At 43.6% G+C, this 9,992-nt stretch overlaps 1 protein-coding gene across 3 annotated transcripts in view; it reads left to right on the top strand.

The window, feature by feature from the left end:
- Positions 1 to 4,623: 4,623 nt before the first annotated feature.
- Positions 4,624 to 9,992, top strand: part of EYA3 (EYA transcriptional coactivator and phosphatase 3) — a 79,615-nt gene continuing 74,246 nt past the window's right edge. For all 3 annotated transcript variants that reach the window (XM_072136925.1, XM_072136924.1, XM_072136923.1), the window contains exon 1: positions 4,624 to 4,965. The gene's annotated coding sequence lies outside the window, so the exon portion shown is untranslated. The remainder of the gene's footprint in view (positions 4,966 to 9,992) is intronic.

Raw genomic sequence — 9,992 nt, 5'->3', positions numbered from 1 at the left:
CCCATCTTTTGAGGTCCACACCCTCAGTCTTTCCCATTTTCTCTATGTGCTGCTATTGTATACCATCCTCCTGGCTCAACCTACCAGTTCCTTGACCACTTTGCTTCTTGGCTCCCGCACATTCTATCTTGTGATATCCCAACACTCATCTTGGAAGACTTTAACATTCCTATGAACACCCTCATATCCTCTTCAGCCTCTCAGCTTCTATCGCTTGCTATCTCTCTAGGACTTTTACAACTCTCTGGTTCTCCTACACACCAAGAGGGAAACAATGTTGACTTGGTCTTTGCCTTACTCTCTTCTGCCTCTGACTTCAGATACTGCCTATCCACTTTCAGACCATAACCTTCTCTCTTTCACTGTAAATAGTTTTTCTTCTGTACAGAATATGCCCATTTATCAAACATACTGGAACCCACGTGCCCTTAGTGCTCTCCACCTTGCAGAAACTATGCAGTCATCACTGTTCTCTATCCCATTTCTCGCTTGTCCTAACCTGGCTACTAACCATTATAATCATGGTCTTAAAAGAGCCTTGGATGAGATGGCACCACCCTCAGTTCAAACTTTTTTCGACACAAGTGTCGGCAACCTTGGCAAACGCCACAAACCCGTTTCCTTCAGCAGTGCTCCAGGAGTGCTGAAATTCTATGCAAATAATTGCACACATCTGATGACTTTCTTCGCTAAAAAATTTATGCTCAAATCCTTGTCCTTCATCTTGACAAATATGTCTACTATTTTACTAATGTAATATTCTCTCTCTAACAATCCCAAAAGGCTCTTCAATACTCTTTATTTCCTACTAACACCAAAAGGTGCAGCCACCTGTCACAGACCTTGGGACTGAAGATCTAGCAACCTGGTTTGAAGATAAAATTGATTGCATTGGTGAGGAAATAATTTCTCTCACTACACTAATCCCTTTCCTCCAATACTGTACCCTGTTCTCTCTCTACCTTTAAACCAGTTGCAGAGGAAGAAGATTGCAGGCTCCAGCATCAGGGACCCCATCCCCCCCCACATCTCCTACAGTCGCTCTCCCCAGCAGTCACTTCTCACCTCACTAAAATCTACACACTCTCTCTCTTTCGGTGTCTTTCCCTCATCTTTTAAGCACACTGTAGTTACCCCCATTACTAAAGAAACCTTCTCTGGACCCAGCTAGTGCTGTTAACTATCGACCAGGTTCTAATCACCCTTTCATCTCCAAAATCCTGGAACGCCTGGACTATTCTCGACTTTCCAGTTTTCTCTCAGATAATTCCCTCGTTGACCCCCTACAATCTGGTTTCCACTCTATGTACTCTACTGAAACTGCTCTTACTAAAGTCTCCGACGATCTCCTCTCTGCTAAATCTGAAGGTAGCTATTCTCTCCTCATTCTTCTGGATCTCTCAGCAGCATTTGATACTGTAGATCATCTCCTCCTAAGGATGCTCCGCTCCATTGGCTTGAAGCACACTGCACTCTCTTGGTTTTCTTCCGATCTGCAGTCCCATTCACCTCCGACTTTGTACATAAGATGACGTCTGATGAATCAGTCAAGCAGTAGTATCTCTATTTATTGCATTAAAGTTTGTTCTAATCCCTTATGAAGAATGGCTGGACCATTATATAAGCTTTTTCCCATTGTTCCTCATAGACTAAAAGCTCTTGTGAGCAGGGAACTCACTCCTTTTGTTCCATATAAATGTTTGTGCTCTGTCATGTTTTATTTTATTTGTACATGTCCTCTATGGTTTGTAAAGTGCTACAGAATATGACGAAGCTATGTAAACAAAGATTATTATTACTATAGTATTTTTAGCAGAATATTGTCAAAGGCAAAAGGGAGTTATACCCTGCCCAAGTACTTAATAAAATATAAAACTTTTATTCACTCTTTAATTAAAAAAAAACAAAACACTTTTTTTCTGTGCAAATAAAAACATTTAAAATCCCAATACATGTGTGGAGTTTTGGACAGTTGTCACTTGGAGAAATCCCTTATGTTATTCTGAGGAGTATAGCTCTTTCTGTCTATTGGTAGTATTTAGTGATTCTTGTTGCTGACAATATTAATGTTACAACACGGTAGCTCGATCTAAACACTAGGGGGAGATGTATCTATGTAGCTTCTTGGCGCATAATTGTTGCAAATTTTTGTGCAACACCACATTTATCAATGGAGAATTTTCAAAAGAACGCAAATTTAATTGCAAAACTACACCACATAGGAGGTGTATGTGGGTCCATTGCTACTACAGGGGGGAGATTTATCTCAAACTTGCACAGTTTTGAAGTTTTTGCTCAATTTTATGTTGTATGAGGTTGTATGTTTATGAGGTATCTGAGAATTTCCTGTGTAAAGCCTGTGTTGCAAAAAGGCAGAAATTGAGCAGATGTTGAACATTTGTGGGACTGTGCAGTCTATTCGCATAGGGCACACACAGCTGATCAGAAGCCATTTAACACTGCACATACACTGGACTATAAATCACACTGTTGGAAACCTGCCAGTCTAACACATAGACATCTGCTCAAAATCCTGCCTAATGATAAATCTCCCCCTAGGTGTCAGTATTGTTTCCACTAATAGTGTTGGTTGTAGTTACCCAGCCTGAGTTGCTACAATGTATCTTACGCTGACACTGCCTACAATAGACTTATTTAAATAGACAAGAAGTCCATGGAGGTAGCTGTGACTATGTGTGGTCAGATACATGCATGGGGTACAGTTTGCCATTAAGAGGCTAAAGGACCTGAAATGTCACTCTGGTCACCTGACATGAACTGTGACCAGTGAGGCAGCATGCGGCATCGGGAGGATTGGATGGGAGGGGCCAGCTGAGCAGGGCATGTCCCCCTCTGATGCCAGGTTATACAAGATAAAAGGTGATTTATGTGGATGTAAGCGAAACAATTTTTAGCTAAAAGACAGGGGTCAGTCAGTTATTAGAGCACTATAGGAACCGGTCACTGGCTGTATATGTGCAAATGTGGTGACAGGTTCCCTTTAAGACTCTTATCCGCTCTTCCATCACGTGATAGTCAAACAGAGCAAGGAAGGACATGGTGCTGGTGAGTAGCTATACTGTACTTACCACGACCATGTAGTCTGCTCATTTTGAGTTTACCAAGTTAGCAAGAACACACACAGCTGGGCAGAAAGGGCACACGGAAAATGTAGTCTTCAGAGCTTCGGGACAGTATCAGACAAGTGACAGCACCATCTTGAAAATGTGAGAAGCCTGCTAGGCTCTGGACCTTGGAAGGGGAATAAAAGCTAAGAAAATTCTGGCAAAATGATAAAAAGCAATGATCTACAAGAAGAAACACAATTGCTATGTTAGTTTTTAAAAAAACAACGCAGAGTAATAGGAATACCCCTTTAATTAGTGCTCCGTTTTCAATCACTAAGCCAATTTCTAACAGTAACCCACAGATTTTCCCCTAGTACCAGTAGTCAAATTTTGTTTACCAACCATTTTTGTGGTATAGTATTGCATTCCTTGGAAAACTAAATACACAACATCCATAGCCTCTTCAAGATCCAGCATAGAATTTACCTCCTTATAGAAGCTTAGAATAAAATTAAGGGAAAGAGACCACCTGAAACATCAGCTTGAGGGTCTGAACATATAATTTTAACCCTTATTGACATTGGACATAGTACTACGTCACAGGTGGCAAGGACTTGCCGCATCTTGATGTAGTACTATGTCCAGCTTCTGGCACCGGCTGCCAGAAGCTGCGGGTGTCGGCTGTATATTATAGCTGACATTCGCCGCTAACCTCCGTGTGCAGATCGGACCCTCCTGCGGTGCTTACTGGGGGAGGGGTCCGATCTAACTATCTCAGTGTGAGTATCGCAGCGTCTCAAAATATGAAAACAGTTATAGGTTGCGGTGAACCCCTAAACGGAAAATAGCGCCCAAATGTCTGAAACGCTACACCTTTACATCACATAAAAAAAATATAATAAAGTGATCAAAATGTCACACAGTCCTTAGAATGGGAGCAATGAAAACGTTAGCTCGTTTTGCAAAAAAATTGCACCTCCGTACACCATAGTATGAAAAAGTTATTCGTGTCAGAAGATGGCGAAAAATCTTTTTATACACATTCGTACAATTTTTTTAAATGTATTAAAACACAATAAAACCTATATGAATTTGGTATCAACGTGATTGTACCAAAACAATGAATAAAGCAGAGGTATTATTTGGAGCACACAGTAAAAGTAAAAACTGGGCCCACAAGAAAGTGAAGCAAATGCGGTTTTTGCCAATTTCACCACATTTGGAAATTTTTTCCAGCTTCCCAGTACACAGCATAATAAATAACTTCACTGAGAAGTAAAATTTGTTACACAAAAAAATAAGCCCTCACACAGCTCTGTACACAGAAAAAGTTATGGGTTTTTGTAGTTGGAGAGCAAGAAATGAGCAAAAATACCCTGCGTCCTTAAGGGATTCAAAGAGGTGCAGAGATGATTTTTTTTTCATGCGTTTACCGTGGATTGTCATTGAAAAACTAAGACTCTGTCCACATATACCCTATCATGCTATTGTTTATTTTCATATGAGCCGCGTAGTCCTGCCCTCAGAACTGCTGAAACTTGCCCTACAACTACATTTGCCCTTACTCTGGAGCCAATAACTATACACAGTGAAGCAGCTGCAGCACTACGTCTCCTCAGTTCATTACACGACGCCGCTCTTTCCCGCCGTGCGTGTAACTGGAACCTGCAATACACCAGTGGTACCAAACAGCGCCGGAGAGCAAAGCGCACTCTTCCCTGGTTGGGTACGACATCACGTACGCTGACGCCATCACGCTTCGTAGGCGCTTCCCGCTCCTGGCGGAAGTACCTGTGCGCTTGTTACCTGAGGGAAGGTGAAGAGTTAATTGTTGCTGTTCTTCCGGCGCCACCGGGTACCGGAGCTGCGGCCATCCCTTCTTTTTTCCACAGAGCAGGTAACGAGGATAGAAGAGGCTGGTGGCGGGAGGGCATGTGCTTGTGTTTATGGTGTGCGGCCCCGCCTCCTGTACACACAAGTTTGGGCCTGGGATGATGAGTGTCCTGCTGTTATTCATCTTGTTAATGCTTTGCTCGGAGCGGTCTACCTTAGTTGCGGCTCTTGTAGTGTGATGAAGGCCGGGGCTTTCTTTGTTAGACTTATTGTTCTTGTTCCTGCTACTTCCCGGAGTGTTTACTCCCGTTTAGCTGAAGCGTTTGGGTATCACTCGGGATAGTGTGAGCACAAAGCTGACTACTGAGGGGAATGTGCATTGGTTGATGTAGACGTTCAAGAAACTTAACACATCAGCATATTAGTGCTTGCAGTTCATGTCTTCTGACAATAAATAAAGAGATCTCGAAAATCGGTAAGAAGTGGAGAAAATCCCGATAGGACTCTTAGAAGTGATCTTGATCACTAGACCCACAAAAAGTGGGTGACAGATCTTCCTCTAACAGTGACTGACAGTCTTTTCTACACACACTGATGCAAGGAATGCTGTGACTGATCAGTCAGGTTTTGTGGGTGGGGTAGTCATGACACCCAATGTCTTTTCTAAGAGTCAGGATTTATCTCCTTAAGGGTGCCTGGCAGGCATACCGCCATGCGCTGGAGAGGAGGTGACCCTTCACCATGCTAGAGCATGCTCTATCTTTTCCCGGTGCACATGTGTGCCACCGTACCGCCGCCCCGTAACCATTGTCGTCTATGGGGACTTATATGCGGCTGCACATACCTCCCCACAGACAGCCGCATGAATGAGCCCTAATACTAAGAAATCTGGCTTCACATTATATCGGATCGGTCATTGAGGAACTTGAAAAATGCAGATTTGGGGCACTAAATCAGTGGCCCATTAGGGCCTGTGGGTGGTTTAGTGGCCCAAATTGCCCAGACAGGTCCTCTTTAAAGCTAATTGAATGCTCACCTATCCTCATAAATATGCGGGCAGATCTGCATGTAATGCTTGCAGTATTAGGGTGCAATAACATCTGTGCATGCACCATTTTTTACTCCTTGAAAAAGTCTTCTTTTTGCATGATACTTTCCCTTAGTCTTGGTCATGAGTTACAGCCAATTCCAATGTTTCCACTTCTGCATTTCACAGCCCCGGTAGAAGGGATCAGAGCAGTTATGGAGTACAGACTGCTGACACTCTGGTGACTTGACCTACTATAGTGGGTGTGACCTGTCGCTGTGAAAAGTATTTGCTTGTCCACATAACGTAACTGAATGGGCTGGGAACTAGTTCATGTGCAGCTAATTCATTTATGTGGTGTATTTAATAGCACAGGATTTGGCTGTCAGTATGACATTGTTATCCTGTAACATGACTGGGATGATATAACCAGGACCAGTCACAGAAACCCCCTGAACTGAATTCTGGAGAATCCTGTGACATCACAGGGATTCACAGAGCCGAGAGGCATGGAGGGAAGACATGGTGTGCATCCTTTCTCCATGTCTGTATGTACAGATCACTGGTAACAGTCATTTATTACCATAAGATCATGGCCACTACAGTAGCTCATGTGACTGGAGCTGCAGCATGTGCATGTGCTCCTGTCACATGACCTTCTTGTGGCTGTAAGCTGCAACAATAAATAAAGTTAGTGTAACTGTAAATGTATAATGACATTACCAAATTTTTTTATGTGATTCCCAAAACAGATCAATGACTGCTTTGTGCTGCTTGTCCTTTTCTTTCCAAAGTTATGGCATTTTCTGTTATGAATGTGTTCGACAAAAATCTTTCTCACCAGAGTTGAAGTGGGCAAGACTAATGTCTGTCTGGCCTCAGCTTGAGTGCATAGACAGCTAGCTTGCCCACAGATCCCACGATGCCTTGTGTTCTCTCTCAAAGTAATTTAGCAATAAATCCATTTTGTTTCCCTCACCTAAATCCAGTGAACACTGCATAGTGCACATATAAGATGTATATGGTGACTAGCCTGGCAGCTTTCATCACATGGGGGAACAGGGACCATGCAATAAGTGAAAGAAATCATAAGTAAACCAGTTACATGCAATGCATAGCCGATGCTGTGTGAGCACTAAGGGTTAATAGCGTATCTGCACAATGTACAAAGTGCCATGACAAGGTGGGGGAGGGGAGCAGCATGAGGTGCAGAGAGAGACGGAGAAAGTTCTGTAGAATCACAGACTGGGATGGAGGGACTGATAGTGAACAGGGAAGATCTTGTACCTCGCTATTCTGTGCTGGAGACATCTGTGTCCACAGTCTTGAACACATCCAGCTCCGCTACATAAATAGAGAGAGCTCTGTCACATGACCTCCTCCTCTGTGAGCAGGGAGCAGCAGCCCCTCCCAAGAATCCATAAAGTTTGTTTATACTACGGACCCCAGGGCCCATCGCCACAGGCAGAGGAAGCAGCTACTGTAACACTCAGATAATCTGCGGGGTATAGCAATGAAACTGCTGGATATAGGTAACAAAGATAATAGGCAAAGTTGTTTTACACCCCAAGAGCTATTGATTTGTGGGGCGGGGGGGGGAACTTTACAGTTATTCTTTATATTGTCTGCAGCTTATTTCAAAGCGTCAAACTGTGCAATGAGCCTGCATGGATGTTATTACACCCTATATTTAACCCCTTAATGACCACCCATACTGAATTCTCCATTGGTCACTATGGGGCCTTGGGCTAGGCGTCCGGTTTTTCCACTGGCCTAGCCAAAGTTCTGCAAGGAAGAACAGTAACCCAGAATTGCCACTCCAGGAAGAGCTCACACAGACACACTAACTTCCTACTGGCAGGGTGTGTAGAGTAACGCTTCAAGCTACAGGCAGATAAGATCTTTATCCTGGGGAGAGAGAGGGTGACATTTAGTAGAGCTGACAGTATGTAAAATGGCAATAAGACTATTATATAAATTTTGTAAAGTAATGGGTTAAATGATCTTTATTGTGTAAACATCACAAGGGGATTGAAATTTGTGAATTTTCTTTCATGGACAAAGTTCTGTTTATCTCCATTTACTTGAAGAGCAGTTTCTTTAATCTTTATGTGGGTTACTTTGGAAACCTCTGGTTGCTAAGTCACAAATGGACCAGTGCTGTCCTTGGTAGACGTGTGCAGAGCATTTAATGATGGGAATTAGGTGAAATAGGACACGTATTAAATAGGCTATGTGAATGTATATCAGTAAAAGCCTGATCATATAACAACTACCTTGAGATAGCAGCTCTTGATGGGAGAAAGGGATTAAAGTTGCATTAATTAATTTGAGATGTAAAAACCAGGGCTGTCTAAATATTGCTGTATTATTGACGTACATTGTCATCTTTGTCTTGGTGCTTATCAACGCTATGGCTCACAAGTCCATAAAATCAAGATCCTCCGTGAATCTAATCTAAAATGCAAGCAATGAGTAAGGTAAACAGATATTCAGAAATAACATTAGTAATGTAGGGACATGTCCTTAGAATCCACAGAATAGATAATGCACAGAATCTAAAATGCAAGCAATGAGTAAGGTAAACAGATATTCAGAAATAACATTAGTAATGTAGGGACATGTCCTTAGAATCCACAGAATAGATATAGGTGCCTGTAGGTGAAACCGTTACCCATCCTGGGTGTTTGTCGTGTCCAGGCAATGCAACTGTGTATGTTTTTTTGTTGCAAAACCAATTATTTTCTCAAAAATCGTGTGAAACCATCACCAACCAGTTATTTAGGAAAGTGACAAAATCACAATATAGGCCTTCTATAGTCTGTGTAATTTAGCATTATGTAGAACAAGAGCTCTGAAGGCTGCTTACAAATGAGCTAGGAAACCACATGGGGGAAGAGTTATCATGCTGGGATGACCCCCTACCGGCCTTAAAGGGGTTATCCGGGTGTTAAAAAAACACTTAGGGCTGGGGTGGGCTAGTTAAACATAATAAACATGTACTTACCTCATCTGGCGCTGCCGATTGTCCCGCGCCGCGGTCCATCCCCTCTGTGCGCCGGTTAGTATACAGGTGCGCACAGGGAGCTTCTGGCTGGCCGGAAGCTCCCATCTGACACCATCTCCCATCGATTACAACGCTGAGAGATGGGGACAGATGGGAGGAGCCGGACACATCGCGGACCGCAAGCCCCCTGTGCGCAGCTTCTGTGCCCCTGTAAACAAACAGGGGCACGGATCTAAGGGACCGCACCGCGGGCGCCGGAGAAGGTAAGTAGATGTCTATTATGTTTAACTAGCCCACCTTAGCCCGGCCCTCAGTAACTTTTAACAGCCGGATAACCCCTTTAATAATGTCCCATAGAACGATGTAATTCTCAGGCTATCTACAATCAGGAGGCAGGGCTGGGATGCCAGATGCATAGAGTGGGCAGAGCAAACTGACTGCATCATACAAAAGAAAAATGGCCTAGAAATGGGCTGAGAAGACCTCCAGGGAATGTACATATTACAGAAGTATTTACTGTTTGTGGGCTTGGGTTGGTTAGTGTGGTTAGGGGACATCCTAACATGACTAGCACAGTAATTTGCATGGAGCAGTCAACATTAATTTCAGGATGAAGCTTAATCCCCTTTCACATGAGCGTATTTTATGTGTGTTTCTGATGTGCAGGACTTGCATTGAACACTAGCCCATTTGGGGACATTTAGGCTTCCTGCACACATTGCCGTTTCTGTCCGGGTATTACATGCGTATTTTGTTGTGGATAATCTCCAGAGTAATATGGTACCATTAACCCCTTCCCGACATTTGACGTAATAGTACTGCATCGCAGGAGGTGCGTTCCCGCAAAATGCAGTACTATTACGTCATTCTTCTGTCCCCAGCTCCTGAACGGGGCCAGAAGCTGCGGGTGTCAGCTATATATTATAGCCGACACCTGCCTCTAACACCTGCGGCGTGTTAGGGGGAATTTAAAGTGAATCGGACCCGGGGGGGGGGGGGGCGCTGTTCCGATCGCAGCCCCGGGACTGCCGGTGCCCGGGGCTGCGCGATCTCCTTC

Source organism: Engystomops pustulosus, chromosome 2 (genome assembly GCF_040894005.1).
Source record: "Engystomops pustulosus chromosome 2, aEngPut4.maternal, whole genome shotgun sequence".
Lineage (NCBI taxonomy): Eukaryota > Metazoa > Chordata > Amphibia > Anura > Leptodactylidae > Engystomops > Engystomops pustulosus.
Note: the sequence above shows the minus strand (reverse complement) of the source record. Positions and strands in the feature narration are given on the sequence as shown.